At 31.8% G+C, this 25,695-nt stretch overlaps 1 protein-coding gene across 1 annotated transcript in view; it reads right to left on the minus strand.

Annotated features, from left to right (window-relative positions):
• Positions 1-22,897, minus strand: part of LOC126744267 (uncharacterized) — a 45,655-nt gene extending 22,758 nt beyond the window's left edge. The window contains exon 1 of the mRNA XM_050451640.1: positions 22,835-22,897. The gene's annotated coding sequence lies outside the window, so the exon portion shown is untranslated. The remainder of the gene's footprint in view (positions 1-22,834) is intronic.
• Between the last annotated feature and the right edge of the window lie 2,798 nt (positions 22,898-25,695).

Genomic DNA, 25,695 nt, shown 5'->3' on the forward strand with positions numbered 1-25,695 from the left:
GACCAACAAACTGCATGCCAATGTCACTAGAGAACTATTTAACTATGTTTAGCATTTGCTTAAGTTGATTTTACAATAGATTATTAAACCTGGTTAATTCTGTAACATTGTTCTTCAACGCAAAGCCTTACTTGGTTAATTTCAGTGGGATAGAGAGTTTATTGCAAGGCAAGACCACAATGGACTTAGTGAATCGTGTTGGACGATGTCTCTTTTAATTAGGATACTTTCAGTCTCGATTATGTCTTTGGTATATGATATGTTGTTCCCTGGGTGAGGAACAAAGCATTTTTTCTGTTACATATTTGTTAACTTTTGTGAGTACTCCGCAGTTTTTTCAACCAGAAATTTTGGACGCCATCTCGTTCTGCAGTTTTCCAGTTATGAAGTTTCTGAATAATGACTTCTTCAGGATTGAATGGTTCATATTCTATCTGTCTGTATCCTTGAGCAGTATGCCTTTCTTCGTTTACCCAGTATAATAATAATAATAATAATAATAATAATAATAATAATAATAATAATAATTATAATAATAATAATAGTAATAATAATAATAATAATAATAATAAATTTTAGTTTAAGTGTATTATGTGTAAATAAAGGTAAATTTAGGTTTCTACTTACGTCTACGTTTGATTTAATATTTTCATCTATAGTGTCTAGATTTTAAGTAGTTCATCTTGTTTGAGGGCCCCAATTTAGGTTATTTAGGTTATATTGTAAATCTTTGTATTTTAAATTTTCTACTAGAACTGGTATACTTGCTTGCTTTGACTATCAGTATTCTCTTGAAATTGTTAGTCTCTTTCAGCAAAAACAATGAGGAAAATTTTAAATTAAAAAAAATCTAAAAATTCCACGGAGCTTTAAAAAGGACGCGTTTCGTGACATTTTATTTAGTAATTCATTCATTTTATTATTATTATTATTTTATAATGTTTAAACCAAGTGAATTATTTTTCAAAAAAATTACTCTTTGTCTTCTATCTTTGAAGTTTAAAGCACTTGAAGCATTTTATATTTTAGTAAGATATTTTAATTATTTGAAAACTTTCTATAAGGGGCTAATATGGCTGTTCGGTTACGCCTTCTTCCTTTCCGGATTTAATTAATGTATTTCCTAAAATAGATGCATTTTATAAAATTTCATGCGTAAATGCTCAATTAGTACCACACAATTAAATATTTTGTAATGGCAATGAAAAAACTGGTCCGATAAACCAATTTCGCTTTTCTTAACCCAAATGCTTGAAAACGGAAACAAGAATATTAGTAATTAAAAAAGTTTATTGGGCATTTGAATCACTATAATCAAAGCGAACAATTATTTTATTGTTTCATAGAGGGAAAATTTCATAATAAACTGTTACGGCGATAAAAATAAAAACTGGGCTTTCACAACATGTGGGTGCCTTCACTTTATACAAAATTTCCTTAGCGCAAAAAACCGCACATTTTATTATATTTTAACGCGAAAAGAGACAAAATTTACTTTATAATCTTGCATACATGTTAATTTGATAATTAATTTGATATGTTAATAGATCTAGATGGCTGATTATTATTACTTTTAAAAGTAATTTAATGCTAGGATAAGAAGATACGAGGGTTTGTCAGAATGATATTGTTACAAAATTATACATTGTTGAAAGTTTAGCCTTTAACCTTCATTAATTTACTTTCACAGATCGAACTTGCCGATAAACGCGATTTAAAAGATTCTCATGCATTACACGCTCGATTCAGTAAAACATTGTGAACTTTTCAGCTTTACTTTCTTCGGATGAGCTTTCGATTTACTCACGTATCGATTCAGCTTTCGCATTTTATTATGACTTTTATTGATCTACCCTTATAAGAAATTAGTGGCTGTTTAACAGTTGAAAAGAGATAATACAATTAACTAAATAATAATTATTGTAAAGTGGTTTTATAGGAAATCAATTGTGCAAAACGTAGACAGGAAATAGGCGCAATGACCCGGAAAACTGGGAAAAAATACCTTTCATCGGTTTTCATGGGTCTGATTTTATGTGATGTGATGTGGTCTTTTGTTTGACATAAATCGATAAATTTTGATATTACGCCATAGCGTGAAAAGGGTTCGGCATGAAAGATGTTAAAAAGATTATGAGAATATGCCTTTTTGAGCTTTTTTATAGTATAAAATATGAACTCGGGGTATCGGTTGATGACATCTGTGTAGATCTAACGAAGGCTTTTAATAGTATTTATCAGACCATTAATAAGAAAAGGACTAAGAATAAGAAAGTCTGGCCTTTATTTAAGGTTAATTGACCTACAAAATAGCAGAGGCTTATGAATTAATTCATGAGTTGAAATGGCTCTCATTTAGATTCAGTATTTAAAAATTATGTGAAGTTTAGTTTTATACTGTGCCAGTGCTTATTGTGTGCTGATAATTTTAACATATTTCTTACTGCTAGATCAAAAATATATTTTATGAAGCTGAAATGTGAGATGTATTGGATTTGTGTCACAAGTTTATGACTTTTTATATAACGTAATAAAAAAAAACTCGTTTCAGGCCCTTTGAATTGGAAACGCTACAAAGAAATAAGGAAAAAGACAAGGCAATATAATAATAATAATTACTGTCTTTTTATGTGTCCCCAATATAAACATTTATCAAAGTCATAGCGAGATCTAGCCTAGGGCTTCTAAACATGCTAATTAAAAAAAATGTTTATTATGGAAAATGTGATACCTTATTTTAAACGTCTCAATGGGTGTTTATTAGAATTTGAATTCCGTATCCGTAGTTTGTACCATTTTACTTTTATTTTATTTATTTATTTATGATTCTCTTTACAAACACTGAGCAGACAGTAATTACATGTAAAGGCAGCAACAAAAATTAAATTAAAACTTTAAAATACTACAAAATACAACGAAAAACAAAATTAAAATAAATAAAAATATAACATGTTTTGTAATAAAAAAAATTTATAGGATACCACTGTATCTATAAATCTATATTATACCTATATCTATTTTTAAGGGTCAGCCTTAGATCTGCAGAAGACATGCTAAATAAATCCAGATGAACTTGATTAAGGAACTGGTTCGTAATTGCCATCACATTATTCATTGGAGACTATCAGAAATAACACAAAATAAATTGTGTGGATACCAAATCCTTAAATTGACTTTTGGTACATTTATTTTGATGAAGTTTATAAGATTCTAGTTATAATATTTAATGTTATTTATAATAAAGAACAAATATATCACCGCTTGTTGTTTTCTCCTATCCAAAAGAGATTCCATCATAAAAAGCATATTCGTATATGAGATCATATAAGGATATTCATTGTACTTTCTAACATAGAGATACCTGGCAAATCTTTTTTGAACTTTTTCAATTTGATCAATATGAGTTATTGTCATAGGCATCCAGATATGTGACGCATATTCCAGGTGCGGTCTCACCAAGGCATATAATCTTGTCAATCAATTATAGTTGGTATTTCAAAATTCTTGCTGTTTCTAATTATAAAAACCAAAGATTTAAGAGCCTTTTGTATAATGTACATGAAATGATTATTAAACTTGAAATTCGAATTAAAAACAACACCCAAGTCTCTGGTTTCAATGCAACGGTTTAATTTAATGCCGCTCATGATAGTTATACTCTACTGGATTGATTTTTCTTGTATATGATACTACAGAACATTTATTAACATTCAATGGTATTCCATAGGTTTTGAACTAGTTACTAATACTCTCAATATCCAACTGGAGGTGGTCGCAGTCTTCACGTGATGTAACAGTCTTAAAGAATTTACAATCATCCGCGAACAATAAGCCAGCCGAGCAGGAGAGGCAGTTGGGTAATGAGTTAATAAAGCTTATAAAAAATAAATAAAGGCCCTAGATTGCTACCCTGGGGTACTCCCCACCCGAGGTTGGGACAAAGCTCTCAGACACACATCCTCCCACTCTCACCAGCTGTACCCTGTCCAACAGGCATCCTCATGTACAATGTATGCAACAATAGGCATCCTCAGATATGCCTAATTTAACCAATTCATTCAGCAGCAGATCGTGTTTAACCTTATCGAGTGCCTTCTCACAGTCTGTATAAATAACATCTAATTGGTTCTTATTTAATATGGCTTCAGCTATATGTTCTGAAAGTACTGTAAGATTTGTTACTGTGGACTTATCTGTTATAAAACCATGTTGAAATTTGGAGATTTTAGGTTTTAGAAATTCAGACATTTGATTGAATAATATTATCTTAAAGACTTTTGCAATGACATTAATCAAGCTAATAGGCCGATAGTTCCTGATATCTCCTCTGTCACCACTCTTGTATATAGGGGTTATTACAGAATACTTCAAAGCATTAGGAAAATAATTATTTTAATATGATAAGCAAAAAGTTGTAAAAATGGATGATGCATGATCAATTGATTCCTGACAAACAAATTGTAGTTGAAGGTGCCAAGAAGATGCTTGTTGCCATTTAATAAAATGATAAAAAGTAGTAGTTAAGGGAAGCGCTAAACATATACAGCATCAACGTACACTACTGTCATTCATAACAAAATCAATGAACAACTGGAAAGCCGTTCTGAACCTGAAGATAAAAGACGATAACGTGATTATCAACGACCTAAAAATAGGATGCCGTAAATACATTTCTTTTTATATACTAATGACCTTAAGCTTATCTCAAAATCGGTCGAGGAACTAACGGAACAAATCCAACAGGTAAAACGGTATATCAAGATGGAATTAGGCCTTAATAAGTGCGCGAAAATATTGTTCCAAAAGAGAAAGCTAGTACGATCAGAACACTGAAAAGTTGACTTTGAAACACCAATAAAGGTACTTAATCAATACGCTGATAAATACTTGGGAGTAGAAGAACCCTATGGAGAGCATGCCAATGAAAAAAAATCCGCAGCATATTGAACTCAGAGTTGATCGCTAAAAATAAGATTACCATGGTCATAGGGGCTGTGTACGGGGAATGATAAACATTAAAACAAGTCACGACAGAGCAAAAGAAGGTCTGAACTACTACCATAGATGTAAATAGCTCCAGAACCTGTTGTAAATATCCAAGATGGTAAAATAATCTGGGACACACAAATTCAAACTGACCGATCTATCAAAGCGAATAAGCCAAACATAATTATTAAAAATAAGAAACAAAGAACGCGTCAACTCATAGATTTTGCTATTTCCTTCGATTATAACATTACCGAAATAAAAGTGAAAAAATATCTCAACATAAAGGCCTACAAATTGAAGCACAAAAAATGTGGAACATAAAGGCAATAATAGACCTACCAAGAAATTAAATAACAACTTTGGTAAAAATATTTCTATACTGGCAAAGTTGGTATCTATAGGTTGTTTTATAGTCTTGATATCTAATGTTAGAATTTGATAGTATACCATTAGAGTGCTTTTAATTGCTATGCATAGAAATCTGCTAATTGCATTTCACATTCATAATAGTTTTCTGTAATTGAGTGAACTATCTAAGTTTCATTCCAGAACCTTAGTTCGCTTCACCTATGCTATGATCTGATGATCGGATCTAATTAAAAAGCTCTAATTTTTGTGGTAATTTCGGGTAAGAATGTTTTAAACATGACATTAATGTTTAAAATGCAGGTTTTACTCTCGCTTAGGCCTATCCTAAGTACATCTGCGTTCACAGCATTCTTAAACGATTGAGTTTTTGATATATCAGGATAAAAGTGAAACTTTCGTAAAATCATCTAAACCGTTTGATTCAACACTTATAGCTTATTAAATTTTCAACCTAAAGAATCTTATTTTATATGAACTTTATCCCTAGGAACTGCTTTAAATTATCCTAAATAAACAAACATTTGAAAAAAAATCATCAACAGTGTCAATATTATATGAAGATGTTCATCAACATGTCTTAGTTAAATCTTCTTAGTCTAATTCAAAACAATCTTATGTTGCAAAAATTATTAACATATGAAGTTCTTCATTGAAATGTTATGAAACTGTGCCTAATTAAATTTTTCACTGAAAAGAATGTTTTATCCATGGAACTTACCCCATGGGCTTACAAATATATTCAGATAAAATATTTTAAATTCATTATAAGCCACAGCTCTCACAGTAGTGAACACATTGTGTAATAACAACGCACTAATTTCAAACAAGGCCGTAATAGTGTTATTAATAAATAAACAAAAACTAAATCTAAGACTGCCTTCTAAGTGGAATGAAATGGAGTATATACTGGTCAGAAGGGTTGGTTCTGATGTGCCACTATCCATTGGACCCGAACCAATCCTCTCAACACTATGTGAATGGAAAACAATAGTAGCCTCAAAAGAAATTTGTCAAAACAAATCGTCCCTAATTGGATGCGAGGAGAAGAATTACGCTCTTTAATTATGAAGAAAAAATTTCAAAATTCCGACTGAGGAGAAAACAGACCTCTTTCACTATTCTTATTTCCACTTTTTTATAATCCACTTCTCATTAGCGGTAAAACTAGAAGGAGTCTTGGTCTTTATTAGGGAAGTTAGATTGCTGAATTGGTAAGAAGTGATTTAGGGGTACATAATGGGGCTTTCGTAAATTCTTTAGCACTACAACAAGTCATATTAGTATTATTAATGATATAATGATATTAGTGTTAAAGAAGATCTAAAACAGGCAACATGCTTAATATTGTTGGACTTCAGTAAAGCTATACTAAGTAAGCTTCTCCTTTTTAATTTTTTTTACCACTAAAAACAGAAGAGCTCCAGAACCCATATTGAATAACTTGTTTTTTTTCTTCTAATCTTGCTGACATGGCTACTACCTTCAAGATTCAAAATTTATATTTCATTTAACTTCAGCAGATATTCACGTGATAAAAGAAAATATTAACTTTGATATAGAAAGGATTGCTTCATTTGCTGAAAACCATAATCTAAAACTTAATGCCTCCGAGTTTTGCGCAACGTTAATGTTGTTTTTTCATAGAACAAGAACCGCATTTACAAAAGTGCACTGAAAATTTCAACGTTAATATCAATGGAACAAACGGCCCAATTGTTGCGTCCCAAACGTAATTTAGCACTATGTGTTTTTCTTTTTGAATTTAAACTATATTTTAAACCTGACTAATAGAACGAAATGTCATGTGTATAATCTAGTGTATAAAATAATTAAATTGGGTAAGCCTCTATACTTAAGAGAGGGCATGATCATTTAAACAGTACTAGAACACCACACTTGTTCAGAGTTCCACAGCATAGAACACAAGTTGCCAGTTTATATTAGAGACAGTTCGCCAAAAAGATTTTATTGTATTTATGTTCTTAAGAAACTCTTTGTAATTTTCAAAAAGGAAAAATATATCAGCCAATTTGGATAAATTTCTCTTAATATTCGGTAATTTTAGATTACTCTCTTATTGGTGTTCATTTCGGTTTCATTTTTTCCGTTCTTGTTAGATTTGAATAATATTTATATATTTTTAATCAGTTGCATTGCCCTCGCTGTTATCGTTGATTGAAAAATGGGTTTATATATGTATACAGGTTGGAAAATCGAAGATTACGCATTGTACAAAATAATGGCAACAACGCTTCCTCGGACCCCTTCGGTCGTGCCATAGGTATTCGCTGTTTTTATTTTTTACAGAATAACAATCAAAATATCGGCATGCCTCACTTTTATGGAGGTAATTCGGCAGTACAATGTAGGAATTTGTTTTTAGTTACATTTGAAAAAGGACCGATTCCCTGTCAAAAACCAATTTTAAATGTGGTTACGAATTTTGAGATACCCCTTTGTCTATAAGATACTTTGAGAACCTTCTATGGAAAGGGTCCAGGAGCAAGAACGACTGGAAAAAGTTTAGGGTACTGTTTTCAGTACCCTAAAAGTGGATTCAATACGATCAAGTACAAGTGTTGGAGAGGAACTGTAGAGATATTCCAAATATTCCATAACTCTGGGAATATTTCAGGAGGAAAGAGGAAATGAAAAATTTTAACAAAATATTCTAATTTCAGATGAATCTTGTTTTGCATGACATGGTAAACACCAGAATTAGACCTAGTATTGGTTTATTTTCAACAAGATGGTGGTCCTGCGCATAATGCGTTTACGGTAAAATCACTTTTAACAAATTCTTTTTGTCTACTAATACTAACTATCTTATTAATGGGACTGCCGATATTAAATTGCCTACTAGATCTCCAGATTTGTCCCTAAATTACTTTTATTTTTGAGATTAGCTTAAGGAAGCCATTTACGAATAGAATTTAGTAGGCCAACAAATTTAGAGAAATTCTGAGAGAAAACTGGTGAATGTGCTAATTTCATTTTAGCAGAAACTCTTTTGAAAGTACGAACATTTTTTATGATAGATTAACTTATTGTTTAGCCAAAGAAAAAGGTGTTTTTAAGCTTTTTATTTAAATAATTAAATAATTGAACAGGTTATACAGTTACCCCCATTAAAGTCTTAAGCGATAATGAAAAACAACGACGTAGCAGAACATACGAATTTCATGGGTGCGCGTTGCCATATTTCACCTCTTTATTCGCAATAATCGATTCCCCAACCTGTATATATTTTTTACTCAATGCTTTTACGTTTGTATTCGTTTGGTTTCGCTGGCCACCACCCTTCCACTTCCACACATCTTAAGGCATATCTTTTCACATAATTTCTAAGTTTATTAAAATTAAGATGTACCTATTTACATATATTTAACATTACGATTAGATTGCTTTAACCAGCTCTACACCACATATGGGCTTTTTAGTTCGTTGTGTTATTGGTTTCTTAATCTCAGTACATTCCGCATTTTCTACTTGACATTTTTTAAGTTAAGAACTTTCTTACGATACTTATTTTATAGTTAGTATACTCGTAAGTATTTAAATTAATATTTAAACAAACAAACAAACTTTTTTTTTAAATAATATTTTTTTATTTATTTTACCTGTTTTTAAAATGAATCAAGGATAGCGGTGAGTTAATTGGCTTATTAACTCGAATAAGCCAATATAATTATCTCACATCTCTATGAAACTTAAAACTCTAATATATTCAATATAAATCACTATTTATGCATATAATTAGAAAACTAGGTTGGCATATGAACAATTATTCAAGATGTGCTAGATATAACGAACAAAAAACAACCATATATTTAACCGAGATAAATTACTATAACAGTTATTATTATTATGCCGGCAGACAGAATATTAATGTTTTACTTTTATGAAGTAACAAAAAATAAACAGAAAATGCCCCGGAGGGAAAGAAAGTGCCAGAGCCAAAAATACTGGTCGTCATTTTCTTTTTAATTGTGCCTTACTGTCTGAGTCTGATAACTTAACAACGATCATTATCATTCTTCTACCGAAAATGAAACCTTCTTACAAGATTAATATTCAAGATCGCGTCAGGTGAAAGCTTCTTGAAGATGATGCCTTGCCCATTTTTAACGGCTTTTGATGACTCTCGCTCTTCGTGTATATGTCTGGTAATTTATTGACGGGAAAATCTTTTTATTATTTTTTTTTACATAAATTAAAAGGTTATTTACTGAATAGTGCCACTAGTCTTAATTAACAAAGTCCATAAAAAAACATATTGCAAATTAGAAGGCGATCTCTGGAGAAGCTTATAGAGGTGCTGCCAGAACTGTAATCTCTCCAAAAATGTTTGCATTATTTTTTTTACAACTTTTTGCTTTTAACTAAGAAAGTCCAAAATTGATCAATACTCTTTTATAATCGCATATGAATGTAATCACAAAGAATCACATATATTAATCTAGCTTAGATCAGGCGATGTCGAATTAATTTTCATTCAAATATTTATATGTGAAGAGCTTTGAAGAACTCCAAATAAGCTGAAATTACTTTGTTTTTTCTTGCTGCTTTTGAAAATCGTTTACATGAATGTACTTCATTATATTTTGCAGCAATCTGCTAGTAACACTTGGGTGACTGAACACTCATGGTTTCTGTGGGAAGTAGCAGGCTGCTTCTAGAAATGTCTTTTGTCTTTAGGGTTGCTTCCTGCTAACAATCCTGGCTTCAGATCAATGGATATTATAATCACTTAACCAAACATATTCTGCTATCCTCTGTCTGAGCAGTTTTTGTTGCCGATTTTGTTGCCGCTCTTAGGTTTGCTTTTTAAAATTACACCTTACGCCAATCCTGATGCACCTGATCTTTTCCGATGTTTCTTTTATATATAGGAATATGAGAAGTCTTGTAGATTCTTTTGGGCTGTTCTTCTGAACCTCAGCCTTCGGATAGTGGTTTTGATGAGCTTTTTCGAAAACTTTCTCTTTTTCTAAATCCATACTAATATTTTCTAGTTTATCATTGAGATCAGTATCGTTATTCCATTTAGTTAGAAGCTCTCTAATAGCGTGTTCAAATAATGCCCGTGAATGGATAAAAATATTGTTCAGTATGAGTGGACTTTCAATAGATTGATGTTGCTATTCATGAGAACATTAGAACAGGTAGAGTTGAATCAGTCTCTGTATCCATTATGAATTTGATTGTAGACATAAAATGGTGTAGGAAGTAATTTAGATAATTTGAGCCTTTATGGGTAAAACATTATATGGGAGATAAAGGTATATCCTCTACATCCCGAAGTGATAACTTACTTTCCAAATATTGCGTCTAAATATTTCTATTTGCAGCCTACATTGGTTTTGGTATCCAGCAGTCCTCTCTATAGTTCAATCTCCCTATATTCTGACTACCTTTCTTTGTAATGCAAATAGTCTTCTCATGTGGGGAGCATGACTTCAGGCTAGGATGGTATAGGTTAATATGGCATGAAATGGTTAAAATAGGCAGGGTAATAATAGATATCCTCAGAATATTAAGGAGGAAGGTAACGAAGGGCATAAATGATTCCAGCAATGATATCAATATATGAGAACCATCAAAGAAGGGGACCTAGATAAACTCCAACAACGTATGTAGCGATTTATTTTCGCGGTAAAACAGAAAATTATTTTACTACAGTAAATTAAAAATTACAAAGTCACATATTTTTAGCCCTCCTTGGAAGCCAAGTTATGTTTCCTCTTAATCTATTTATTTTTCTTTTCCTCTCTAGGTTGGTAATCTACTACGAACTAGCATAAAAAATCTAATCTCTGATAAAGAATACTACTAAATATTTCTTATTCCAGCAATCGGAAAATCTTAAATAAATTTGGAAGATTTTGAAAGAAAAACAGTAAAATAAATAATTTCCAAGGATGCCATTAAACAACATGAATATACCAAGTCCCAGTTTCAGAAATCTGGTACAAATTAAAACTTTTTAAGCTTTTCGGGTAAGTAGAAGATTTCAAATACTAGACGCATATTTCAGATCAAAAACCCAGTCATCCATCCAAAAGCATACATACATAAAAGTAATTAAAGTGAGATAATGAAGAGACTCTCTTTCTTCAAGATGGTTATTAGTTCCATAATACGCACTCGGGAACTGATGGAGATAATAAAAGTGTAATCATAAAACGTGATGATGAAACGGTATGAACGAGTAAACATTAGCCAAAGAGGCACTTCGTTTAAGAGAACAATGATGGTTTTGTTGAAATTCTACAGACAAGAAAAACCGTGGAAATAAAACGTTATTATATTGTGAAATGTAATCACCGAATGCATTTATCAACGTTGCGTAACCGGTTTTAGTAAGCAATTTTGTTACTAAATAGGCTAACAAAATAATAATGAGAACCAAATTTTAGATGAGATAATTGAGATGGTAAAATGTTACATTCTAATAAATATTGAGTAATTCTGTATAGGTTAATGATTTAATTTTGAAAAGGTTTATTTTTATATCTGCACATAGTAGTTCCTTTAAGGGTCTTATCCCCTGTGTTACACCATGTAATATCATTCAGGTGTGAAAAAATACTCTTATAAAGATTTTAAAGAAAGTATTCTGACTACTTTCTTTAAAATCAGAAATCCGTTCAGAATCCTGCCAAAGTTTGACTCGACTATATTAGAAAAATATTACCAGAGTATTTAAATTAAAGTTAATATTTCTGAAGTCATTTATCAGTACTTTGCCAAAATATATTTGATTCCCATGGATATATTAATTCTATCTGGGGATGTTTCATACATTTAGTTTTGATAGATGGAATAGCCTTTCTATTTAGAGAAGGGAACTATGTAATCTAGGGAACTATGAATAAGAATTATGTTATCTTCCTCATTATATAGTGTCATTATAATTATTCCTATTCCATGCAGTAATTTTCTTAGTATGTAGCACCTACTTGGTAATTCTGTCGGTGTCTGACTTGTTTTCTATTAGTTGTAGAATTTTAGGATCTATGAATTGTTTCTCAGAAGTCGTTACTGCTTGTCTCCTGTCAAATATGGCAACTGTGACATGTGTTAATAATTCTTCAAGGGACGTTTTCGGTAAGTTTAGTGCATGTCTAGAAACGTTGTGTTAAATAATGGCAAATAGCAATATTATACACGGTGTTTTAGAAATATGGGATCAAACTTCTAGGGGTTGTTCAGTGCAACAGTAGAATCCATTTCAGTATAGGAACCCATGTCCGGAAATGTGTCACTACGCCACTACGGTCCTAAGACGCGTTTAAATTTAGAAAACATATTAATTACCTAAATAGGATCTAATGCATTTATTTTTACCTTTTGTATATGATACCATCACAACAATTGTTCAAAATGTCTTCCTCCAACCATAATACACCGATTTAAACGCCGCACATGATTTCGGTGGACTACACTAAAAATTTGATCCTCGTTTTGAATGATTTCAAATGCTGCTGTTATTCTTCCAATTAAGTCTAGCTCTGATTCTACTGGAGTTTCGTAGACTAAAGACTTTACATGTCCCCACAAGAAAAAAACGAGCGACGTTAAATCGGGTGATCTAGGAGGCCAAGAAATTGCTCCACCTCTGGCAATCCAACGGTACCCAAACCGCTGAGCCAAATACTGGCGTACTTGTACAGCAAAGTGAGCCGGCGCTCCATCATGCTGAAACCACATTTGCTCTCTACGTTTAGTGGAACATTTTCAAGGAGTTCTGGGAGAACTTCCTCCAAGAAACGCAGATAAATAGGTCCTGTTAACCGTTCCAGTAGAAGGTGTGGCCCAATTAAATAATCATCAACAATGCCTGCCCATACGTTGACAGACCAATGATTCTGATGTTTTCTTGGAAAAATTGCATAAGGATTTTCTTCGTCCCAAACATGGCTATTCCTAAAAATACCGTCTCTGGTGAAAGAGGCTTCATCGGTCCATAAAACATATCGTAAAAAATTTGGTTGTGCAATGATGTGATCCAGAAGCCATCGGCAAAATTGAACTCTAGGATGATAATCGGCTGCAGTCATACCTTGAACTTTCTGGAAGAGGTAAGGATGGAGTTGTTGCTCGTGTAGTACCCGCGAGACAGAAGCGTTACTCGTATTCATATTCTCAGCGACGTCACGTGTGCTATTTGATGGTTCATCGGCAACTCGCTGAAGCACCTCTTCTTCAAATTCGACCGTTCTTACGGTTCGAGCAACACCAGTACATGCATCTTGGTCTTAAACATGCCTATCTCAGCGAGCCGCCGATAAACCGCAATAAACTTTTTGTATCCAGGATGCTGTCGTTCGGGATAACGTTCATGATACAACCGCGATGCTGCTCGTGCATTGTAGTTTGTTGCTCCGTATGCCAAATGCATATCCGCCAATTCTTGATTGGTAAAGTTTTCCATTAGCAATAAATGTTTAAAAATTGTAAGCTATAAAACTTTTAAACATGACATTGAGCATTGACATTGATAAGCGTTGATTTTAAACAATTGTTGATATGGTATCATGTACAAAATATAAAAATAAATGCAGCAGATCCTATTTAGGTAATTAATGTTTTTTTTATAAATTTTAACGCGTCTTAGGGCCGTAGTGACACATTTCCGGACATGGGTTCCTATACTCAAATGGATTCTTCTGTTGCACTGAACAACCCCCAGAAGTTTGATCCCATAGTTCTGAAACACCCTGTATAGCAACATCTTAACCAATTTCTTAGATGTTTCTGCAACGTTGCTGTTATTTGCGGTGCAGGTCGTCATGCATCCTTTTCTTCGAAAACGACTTATGTTAATAATATGATGTTTAACCTGTAGGTTGATCTTATGACTGAAGGTTAAATACATTCCGGAGAAAATTGAGGTTATTGGATATTTAACAAAAATACGACTTTCTTAAACAGAAGTGATACAATCATACAATCATAGTCTTGCTCACTTCGTAATGACGAAGATATGAAATAGATGTTGAAATTATTAGGATATAAAATCCAAATTGAGGTTAAAAGAAATTATACCTTTCAGATAATTTCCAAATTTTTAAATTTCACTTTTTTTAATAATTCCAGTGGTGGAAATCGGATTTAAATTTGTGGAAAAGTTTTGCAAAAAAAACAATTTAAAAATATAAGTTTTCAGCAAAAAAATGTTCTTGACATAAACTTGACAATATCTGCAGAAAACATGTTTCAAAAAATAAGACTTCGAAAACTAAAAACTACTACAAGTTCACTGTGTGGTCTTTACTCAAAATATATTAATAATTATTGTTAGATAGAAATATATAGTATTCCATTAAAAAAAAAGTTGACTGAAGTTTATTAAAAAATATTGGAAAATTTGAACGTCAATATTTAACCCAATATTTACTGTGTTAAATAAAATGATGAGATAATATAACGACTTTTAATAATACGACTTTTAACGTATTAATTAGAATTATTATTAATTATTAAAATTACTTCGCTTTAGCATCAAACAATGTCAAATACAACACCGATTTTAGATAACAAAATTGAAAAATGGTATCCATCCCCCATAAAGAAAACACCTAGTATATATAAAAGTATTATTGGTTTTTCTTAAGCAGTCTGTAGATTTTAAGTATAGATTTTAGGCTAATAAGATACCAATCCTATACAAAAAACCAAAAAAATAATTTTTGTTTCTAAAAAAATTAAAAAGGTTGAACTGATATAAACAAAAAAAAAATAATTTCCTAGATGAATCTTTTCATTATATACATTTTTATATATATAAATGGAAATTTTCAAATAGAAACCGCAAATAAATGATATCTGACAGCTGATCCATGAAAACCCCTTTGCCCTCATTGATTAACAACCTAATAGAAACTAGTAATAAATAAGCTGTTTATACAGCAGTTATATTATTTAAAAATTCATTTAAACAATTACAACAAAAGAATAAAATAAGTGCTTTCAGCAAAACCAAACCCATTAAGCAACAATAATGAAAATTCGAATAACAAACAAAAACAATAGAAAATTATTCTTACATTAAAGTTATGAGGCTCGTGTGCGTATGTTTTTCAGCTGCAAGAAATCGTTTCTTTACAAAAGTGTCACGCTATAAGTATTTTAAGGCCTAATTTTATATTCGTCTTCGGCAAATGTTTGTTAAAATCGCAAGTGTTCAGTTTAATTTCACTTATTAAATATTCCAAAGAGTGAAGTGCCTTTACAGTCCTTATTAGGAAAAACCATTAAACAAATTTAATAATTCGATTTTGTAAGTGGTAGACTAGAGCCAGTAAAATGACAAAAATTCTCATAAACAGTCAACATTAAAATTAATATTTATTTATACTTAAAATTGTTAATTAAAAATTTACTTATACTACTTTAATTAACATTTTAACCAGTATATTAAAATCTGGTTAAAGCTTTAGCTATTCTGTTTTTTATGTACTAACATAACTAATATTTGAAAAAAAAACATCAATTGTTTTGTATAATAAGATAAGCAATATTTGCCTTCTTGAAGAGTGTTTTCCACCGCAGTAGTTTGTGATTTTTCGAAAGCATTTGATTGCGTTAACCATGTTCAACTGCTCGGCAAACTCTTTAGCTATTGTTTATTTCTCTGGACATTAAAGGACACGACAATATTTGCTGACGATACAAAAATCTTATGGTATGATACTGTACGATAAATCATCCATCCCAAAGCAATAATTAGTACGTATTTGCTGCAGTTTTGAGCTTGGGCCAGGAAATTCATATGCGGAATACTTTAAAGATTTTTTCCCAATATGTTGTTCACAACTATTCGTAGGAATTTTTTACATTTAATGTAATTACATTTTAACTTTTTAATAACATTGTCTTTATAGACTTTGTTACCAATAAATGAATGAAAGGCAGTATCCAACCTTTGCTCCTAGGTTAACGAAAAAAAACTTGTGTGTTGTTTTAGTGACCCAGTCAATTTTTTTTTAATTTTTAAGGGTTTAGTTATGGAAATGGTAAATAAAATCAAAGCTTTTCAAATTTTCTCCTTTAATTGCCAACGTTTCGGCCTCAGACAAAGGACAGATCAGGACAAAGAGCAAACAGAAACATCAAAACTCTTCGTTTAGTTGTGACAAAGAGAACATATTGGTTTCATAGATTGTATTTGGTGTATTTGTTGTTGAGGAATATGTCACTGTCAGTATTAATCAGATGTTTCTGTTTGTTGAAGAAGGCCTAATATAGGCCGAAACGTTGGCAATTAAAGGATAAATTTGAAAAACTTGGATTTTATTTGACCATTTATCCAACTAAACCCTTAAAAATTAAAAAAAAATCTTTTGATGGTTCCAATTTTTTAGTTTTCTTGGTTTGATGCACCTTTAAGTTGATAAACCGGTAACGCTGTTAATTTAAATCTAAAATTTTTCATTTTGTAAATATGTTTATAAATTTATAATTCTTTAGGGAGGGAGAGTACAATAAAAGCCTTTATAACTAAGTAAAATTAAATTATTTACTTGATTTTGATACTTATCTCTCTACAGGTCTTTGCTGCTTATCCTTTCTCTCATTTTACATGGAAATAAAAAGTTTTCTTGCCAAAGATTCGCACTACCAAAGAAAAATATTATTGGAGATGATCCATCGTATTTATGATCCTGAGATAGAAACTTATACTGTCAAAAACTTGATGAATTACAACCCTTGGAAGAGTTCACCAAAGCAAAAACGACTGAATGTCCGAATAATTATTAGTATAATTTTACTGAAGCCAGCTGAAATATAAAGAATTCGTGGATATCTTAGATTTGTTGGGATCTTCAGCTCTATTTAAAGGTCTAAATCATTTTTAAGAAAAAAAATTAATGGCTAAGTACTCCTAGGACCAAAGTGTGAAACATCTTAGATAAGACTCATGGTGGATGGATCACTGAAAGTTCCCAGAGGTCAAAGGAAGTTAAGGAAAAGCCAATAAAGTGTCCTTGTCTCATGGATTTCGTATCCTTGAGCTAGCTGTCCTGGAGCACGACAAAAAACTTGGAAGTGACAATAAGTCATCCTTGTTAGACCTAGAGTTATTATGTTGTGGGCTCCTCTCATCCTTCTCTGAATTAAATGAAGAATTTTCTAACAGAATATTCAAACTTCTTAAAGGAAGTTTTAACTGCAACTGATGTTCGTGGGCATACATGAGATTTTGAAAGGCATTTTAGGAAACTCAAAGTTCGATCTCGCAAAACGACTGATTACTGAATTGATCCGTCGATTGGAACTATTGAAAGGGCCACAAGTATTCTGGAGCCTCACCAACAATTATGAAAAGCCGAAGGATTTGGAAATCTTAATGAGTCACCTTGGTGTACCGTCTCTAGACTAGGTGTTCTAACTTAATGAAGAATTTTCTTGCACAATATCCAAACTTGAAATAAATTTTAACTGGAACTTACATTCGTGGGCATGGATGACATTCTAAGAGGATATCTAGAAAACTTAGAGTTCGCTTTCAAAAAACAACCGATTATTTAATGAATTATGTCCGTTGGAAGTACTGTAATGAACCAGAAGTTTCCGTAAGGATCCTCATGGATTTCTGGAGCATCACCAAGAGTTATCAGAGGCCAAAGAACTTAAAAATGCTAATAAGTCATATTGGTTTCACATTGAACTAGATGTAAAGAGTATGGGCTTGTCTCATCCTGTCTAAAGAAAATGGAGAATTTTCTTGCAGAACGCATATGATTTTTGTTTTTCTTACTGGAAAACCTTGCCTCGTCCGAAAGAAAGGAAAAGAATCAAATTTGTTCCTAACTAAAAGCGAATATTCAATAAAGTAATAAAAAATTTAAAAACACTTTCAGATCAAAAAATGCCTTTATACTTCAAAGTTCTGCACCAAGTAATACAAAAATTATCACTAAAAACTTTTTTTTCTTAAAACAAACACCATATATTTCGAAAACAAAGCGTTTCTCGATATATATTTTATAGAAAAAATTATGGCTTATTCTGAACACAGAATGCACTGTTAAGTTTGGACACTACAATTCGGGACACCCTGTAGACCTGCCTCACAGTCAGATGCGAGTCTCAGACTTGGCATGGGAGTTCGCCTAAGATTAGTTCAAGTTAAAAATTATTTAAATTTATAATAATGTGTTCCTATATTGGAACTACTGGCTAAATGTGCCAAGCACAAGGCCAAAAAAAATGTGTATCCTATAAACTTGTATGTCTCGGATTCCATTAATAACTATGAATTATTTTTGTTTTCTATGTAAGTTTTCCCGAGCTACGGGATTTAACTTGACACAAAAATTATATTATAATGTAAAGTTCAAGTTTTTATAATAATTATTATTAATTTCAGTAATTTTGTTTTTAACATTTAATTTACAATTTTATTTCAAACATTAAAATGTTGTGCTTCTTTGCAAAAAAATAATTTTATGTCACGTAAAACACATCGTGTTTATATAAAAAGTATCTGATTATATACAAATAGTTTCCATTATATATTAATAATATAAGTAAACAAGATTATATGAGAAATTACTATACAGGTTGGGGAATTAAAGCAATACATTCGTGAGCGTTGCCGTATTTCATATTCTATAAGCACCTACATGCGTAATGATCGATTCTCCAACCTGTATATAATTACTATATAAAAGTTTATATGAGAAATAAGTTACATTAAAAGCAGTAAGTTTATTGACTATTTTATTTAGTTTATTGATTATTTAACGATATATGTTTTAAGAGAACAAATTTGAAAAATGGTCTTTTTTTAGTTCTACAGGGTCCTGCAACATCAGTGCGTTGATCTTCCATAAGGCCTAAAAAAAAGGCTAATATTTTCTAACCTCTTAAAATTTTTTTTTTTTGGACGTGATAACGCATTTTTGGAAAATGTTTTGAAATAAACAGGGTGCTTCAAAAAAGTGTGTCGATATAAGCGGCATTTTTTTAAAAATAGAATGTCATTCTTTTTATTGCATTTTTGAGACTACCTTAGGCTACTTAGTATATGAGCTAAATATGGCTACTTTGTCATGCGCAGTATGACTTCAATAATTTTTTTTACAAAAATAATTAAAAAATCACTAATTTTTTTAAAATTTTATCTTGACATCAGAAATGTTAATTTAGTGTCAATATTAGGTTAAATTCGGATTCTAGAAGAATGGAGGATTACTTTGACTTAAATGGTTTCTTGCTGTCATATACAGGGCGTTCGTAGTTATCATTCAAATTTTACGAATTTCAAAGCTTTATTTCTCGCTTTTTTCAAATGGAATACCCTGTGTATTTTTTATTCATTAAACTTGAAGAATTAATAAATGAACATTTTTTTATTAGGTAAACAGCTACCAGCTATCTTTAGTCGTTTAAATATTAAAATATTCACCATAAATATCTGTAGATTTTTTAAATAAGAACCATAAATCAGCAGTCTAAACAAAATAAGTATTTTAATACTATTTTTTGTTTTTCTAAATAGATTTTGACATTTTTGATGGAAATACCATGTTTATGTTTTTATTATCAACTAAGTATTCAATTAGTTGATTTTCCGTAACTTTGCTTCTAAAGAAAGTTTTGTTTAAAAGATTTCTAAATGGAAATTGCATATAAAATGAATTTTAGCAAGGATGAATTTGTTGACATCATATTTGTGTTGGGTGAATGAAAAGAATTTCCGTTTAGCCTCTCGAATGTATGGGGCGCGTTATCCTGATAGGATATGTCCAGATGAAAAATCTTTTAGAAGGTTATTAGCGAGATTCGTGGAGACACGGAATGTTTATTACCCAAAGGGAGAAAGAATGAGGCCCGTTACTAATCAGGATCAAAAGTTAGATGTGTTATTAAGGGTAACCGAAGATCCTCACCTAAGTCAAGCAAATATCAGAAGAGCATTTGGAATAAGTAAAAGATCAGTGCAACGAATTTTAAAAAGTAACCATTTTCATCCATACCACATCCATGAACATGAAACACTTTTTGATAGGGATATACAAAACCGACCTAAATTTTTTACTTAGACCAATAAATTACAAAACGACCCCATGTTTTTTTAACTATGTCCTCTTTACCCTGGGGTTGCATCAAAGCTGGTTTGGGAATGCCTCATAGAACTGAAAACCTTAGGAGACCGCAATTCAGTTAGGCTTATATGGGTTCCGAGACATACAGGTATTCCAGGAAGTGCTGATGAACTTGCAAGAAAAGGCTCTACGGCATCGGACCAGAACCTGCACTGAAAGTGTCAAGAAGTACACTGCAGTGAGATCAGGAACTGTGTGAAAAGAAAACATCAAGCTTACTGGACAGAAATGAGACAGCTTAAGAGAGAAAACATGTTTATGAAATTTAAAATAGAGGAAAAAATGACTACAGACCTCCTTAAATTGGGGAACAAGCTCAGAACATTTATAGGTATCAGAATGAATCACGTAGACGCTGAAGAACACCTGAACAGAATTGGAGTATATAATGGAGACCTTGATTGCCGATTGTGCGAAAAGGAACCAGAAACATGTCGACATGTAATTTGCAATTGCGAGGCCTTGTGGCACAAAAGGCAATAAATATTTGAGAGAGACACAATGGACCCAAAAGTATTAGATACCACAGCAGTAAAAGACCCGTACCAGCTGGTACAGGGCAGCGAGGTGCTAGGCTGGGTAGTATAGATGTGTATCGGGGTGAGCACAATAAGGGTTTAGGCTAAGGTGTATTCAAGCATAAAGAACGAACCCCAAGAGGAAAAAAAAACTATGTCCTATTTACAAATGAGGCAACATTTCATAAAAATTAATCAGTATTTTTCAACTTTCACTATTATTCATCCGAAAACCCCCATTTCATGCGGAAGGTCGACTACCAGCATTAAATAAGTGGGGTGGAATTATTGGAAGTACTATTATCGGTCCCTATTTTTTTAATGGTCATGTTAATGGAGAAATGTATCTTCAATTCTTATGAAATAAATTGCCTAGATTACTTGCGAATGTTCCATTAATGACTAAAAACCGAATGTGGTTTCAACAGGACAGAAAAAAAAACTTTGAAGGAAAATGGATTGGAAAGAATGAACCTATTAATTGGCCAGCCAGATCGCTCGACTTAACAAAATTAGATTTTTCTTATATATGAAGTTTTATAAAAGAAGTTACAACTGCAGTAGACATGGAGCAGATAATATGAGATGCGTTTGGTCAAGTAACTCCACAAATGTTACATAAAGTAGAAAAAAGTATTCAAGAACGAACTAATTTAGGTTTTGAACAAAACAGAGGACATATACACTTGATGTAATAGTAATAAAATTATTAATAATTCTCGTGAATATTTTAAAAACGACTAAAGATAGCTAATAGGTTTGTAACACAACAAATTCTTATTTATTAACTTTTCATTAAATAGATACAAAATATATAGGGTGTTCCATTTGAAAAAAGCGAGCAATGAAGCTTTGAAATTCATACCATTTGAATGATAACTGCGAACACTCTGTATGTGACAGAAAGAAACCATTTAAGTCAAAATAATCCTCTATTCTTTTAGAATCCGAATTTAAGCTAATATTGACATTAAATTAACATTTCTGATATCAAGATAAAATTAAATGATATAGTGATTTTGATTTTTTGTAAAATAAATTATTGCAGTCATACTGCGCAAGACAAAATAGCCATATTTAGCGCATATACGAAGTAGACTGTCCAAAAATGAAATAAGAAGAATAGCACTGCATTTAAAAAAAATGCCGCTTATATCGCCACACTTTTCTGAAGCACCCTGTATATTTCAAAATATTTTCCAGACATGCGTTATCTTGTTCCAAAAAAATGTAAGAAGTTAGCAAATTGTACTCCTTTTTTTTAGGCTTTATGGAAGACCGACGCGCTGTTGCAGGATCTTGTATAAGTCCAAAACTCCCGAAAACCCGAAACTCGTAAGGCGTTGAACTAGGGTATATTAGACTATTTTAAATTGAAAAGACCTGATTGACGCTGATCACCTTTAAACTTTTTAGTATCCATCCAACCACTTTGTATATGTAAAAAGAAAATATTTTGAGGTTGAGAGATTAAGTACTCTATTTTAATTAAGAACAATTTCCGAATTACGTAGGTTTAATCAAAACACTGAACTAAAGTAGAACAATTGGAGACGTGTAAAACAAAAATATTTTATTTTTATAACATACTAGAGAATAATAAAGCGAAAAATAAATTCTATATTTTAATAAAAAATGTATGTAATCTCTATTATAAGTGGTTTGACTTTACGTCTGCAAAATTGGGCGGCCATTATCTTTACGGCTCTAAATCCAACGCTTACCTGATTTCACCCGATAACCCAAAAAAAAAACACTTTTTCGTCACTAAACACCAAAAAAAATATCACAAAGTTTCGAACTCAATACCATGGATTTTTCCCTAGAACGAAGACTTACCTTTAATCAGATAATCGGACACCGTCGGTGAAACACCTGAAAAAAACTGGGTGGCCGCGCATCTGCTCGCGGTATATAGCCGGCCTACATCCCCACAATCGAAGTTGGCCTAGATCGGGGCACCTGCGTTGACTTGGCTCTCTGCGAGGACCATGATGGACGCCCCCCATTCCCCATTTCTTCTTTTTCTTTGTTTCATTCAACCGTGATGACCGGCGTGCGATGTAGTACCTATATTTTCAAGTTGTTTAAGGGTTTCTCTATTTATTTGGCCTCCCTGTATAAATCAATAAATATATTTATTTAGTTTCCCTCCTAGGACAAGAAAAAAATAAGTTTTTTTAATAACAGAACAACCTCACAGAAAAAAAAACTGTATCCGAAGAATTTAGAAATCAGCACTTTACATATAATAAACTAAAATATTACTGAACACACAGCCCTAATACTAACTTTCAAGTAACATACTTAGCATACAAAACCCTCAAAATGATGCAATATAAGTTGCATAAACAATATTTAAGATAGTAGCAGACAATGAACAATACAATATGATCCAGTTGACTACTTTCAATTTAAAAGAATACCTACTATAATAGCACTTTGATTTTACAAAAGTATTGATAGACAGCTTTCTTAAAAACTTTAGCGAAGCTGAAATGTTTAACTTATGGAGGAAACAATTGATAAGCATAAATCGCCATATAACGTGATCATGATATGTCTGGTAATACTAGTGATGTCAGTAATTATCGGGGAGTTTGTATGCAATCAAAAATTGGATGCACTTGTAATTAAGCAATTGTCATGGCAATGTAAAAGTCTTATTATTAACAATCAACATGGTTTTCAAAAAGGTCGTTCCACTGTTACTAACTTAATATGTTATGAAGATTATCTGTTTAATGCTTTTGGTAAGGGTTTACAAGTTGATGCTGTTTATACGGATTTTTCGAAGGCGTTTGACAGAGTTAATCATGCGCTTCTACTGGCAAAGCTCCAAGCTTTAGGCTTTGGATCAAATGTTATTTGTTGGCTAAGGGACTATCTACTGGGTAGATAGCAATGTATACGGCTTAATAACTTCTTATCTAGCAGCTTTTCTGTGCCATCTGGCGTTCCTCAGGGGTCGCATGTGGGGCCGTTGCTTTTTACAATCTTTGTTAATGATATAGGATTATTTGAAAGAAATTGTGAATTTGTATTATTTGCTGACGATTTAAAGTTGTTTTTGTCTATTGATTCAAATGTTTAATGTCAATTAATACAGGATGACATGCATAATGTTTGTAAATGGTGCAACCTTAATGGTTTAGATTTAAATGTTCCAAAGTATTATTCAATAACTTTTGGAAAGATTCGTAATCTTACATTGTTTGATTATAGTATAGGTTCCACTATTTTAAAAAGGGTAGCCGAAGTTAGGGATCTCGGAGCAATTTTCGATTCTAAGTTAAGATCTGTGTCTCATACTGAAAAGTTAGTTCAGAAAGCGTATAGAAATCTAGGATTTATAATTAGATGTAGTCAAGACTTCTCATGCTCTGTCTATAAAGTTCTGTACTGTTTGGTAGTTTATTCTAGTTTGGAGTATATTAGTTCTGTATGGTCTCAATTTTGTAAATCGCATATTGAGAAAGTCCAAAATAAATTCTTAAGAAATTGTTCTTTTAAACTTAAGGTTCTATTAGCTAATGGTGATACTGATTACAAATCGCTCATGTCAGTTTTCTCTTTGGACCCACTTGAGTTTAGGCGTAATATTTCAGACTGGTGTTTTTTAAATTAATATCTAGCATGACTGATTGTGATTATCCTTTAAATAGGCTGAGTTTTCGGGCGCAAAAATTGACTAGACTTAAAAAACTCTTCTATGTAGATTTTTTTAGTAGTTCTTATAGACATCACAACTCTGTAACTATAATGCAACGTTCTTTCGATAGGTATAGTCTTGACTTGCACGTTTCTTTTAGCAATTTTAGGAGTTTTCTCGAATTTATTAGTGACTCGTAACCTTAAAATGTTTCTTTAAATTAATTTCTAACATTGATTTATGTCTTACTATTATCTAGCTTAAGTTGTGTTAATATTAGTATCTTTTGTATTATTTTATTTTTGTGAAATTGGTGGATTCTGTTAATAAATAAATAACATGATCTACAAATTTAGATCTTTCACAGGGCTACTCAATCACAATAAAGCAAATGAGAGACTGCGGCCTAAGCAGTAGCTTGCTTTTGAACTATCAAAATATAGAGCTGATTCATTGCCACCGACAGCTACTAACCCGGAATCACCGACATCAATAACCATTATTGTTAATAGGCTAGTTTGTTTGAATTAATGAGAAGGTTAAGAGGTACCTAGTTTCTGAGGAATCGGTTTATTTTATTTCGAACAGATTCAGTCGATTCTACAATATGGTATTTGTTTGTGATGGTCAGTCTATGATTTATTTAAAATGCAAAAGAGCATTATTCGTTGTTTGTTGGGTCAGACCTATAGAATTTTCTGCAACTATATATATTCTGAATCATTTATTTCTTCTGAACGAAATAGGTATGCTTCTATAAAATGGATGCTAAGGTTACAAATCTTCAACTCAGTTTTAAAAGGCTTTTTACTTAGTTACTTTACAGGAAATAAATCATTGTATGGAGAAAAGGGCCTTTTTAAAATTCGTAGCACGAAATAAAGATACATGGCAAGCTTTAGATGATCTTATTATTTGTTAAACAAAAACCAATATAACAATACCAAATCATTTAAGAAATCCGAAGATATAAACAATTTTTCCATAGAATCTGTATAAACTTGTAGATCGACAATCAGTTTTTAGTTTGCACCTTGTTTGGAAATTG

This window comes from Anthonomus grandis, chromosome 13 (assembly GCF_022605725.1).
Source record: "Anthonomus grandis grandis chromosome 13, icAntGran1.3, whole genome shotgun sequence".
NCBI lineage: Eukaryota > Metazoa > Arthropoda > Insecta > Coleoptera > Curculionidae > Anthonomus > Anthonomus grandis.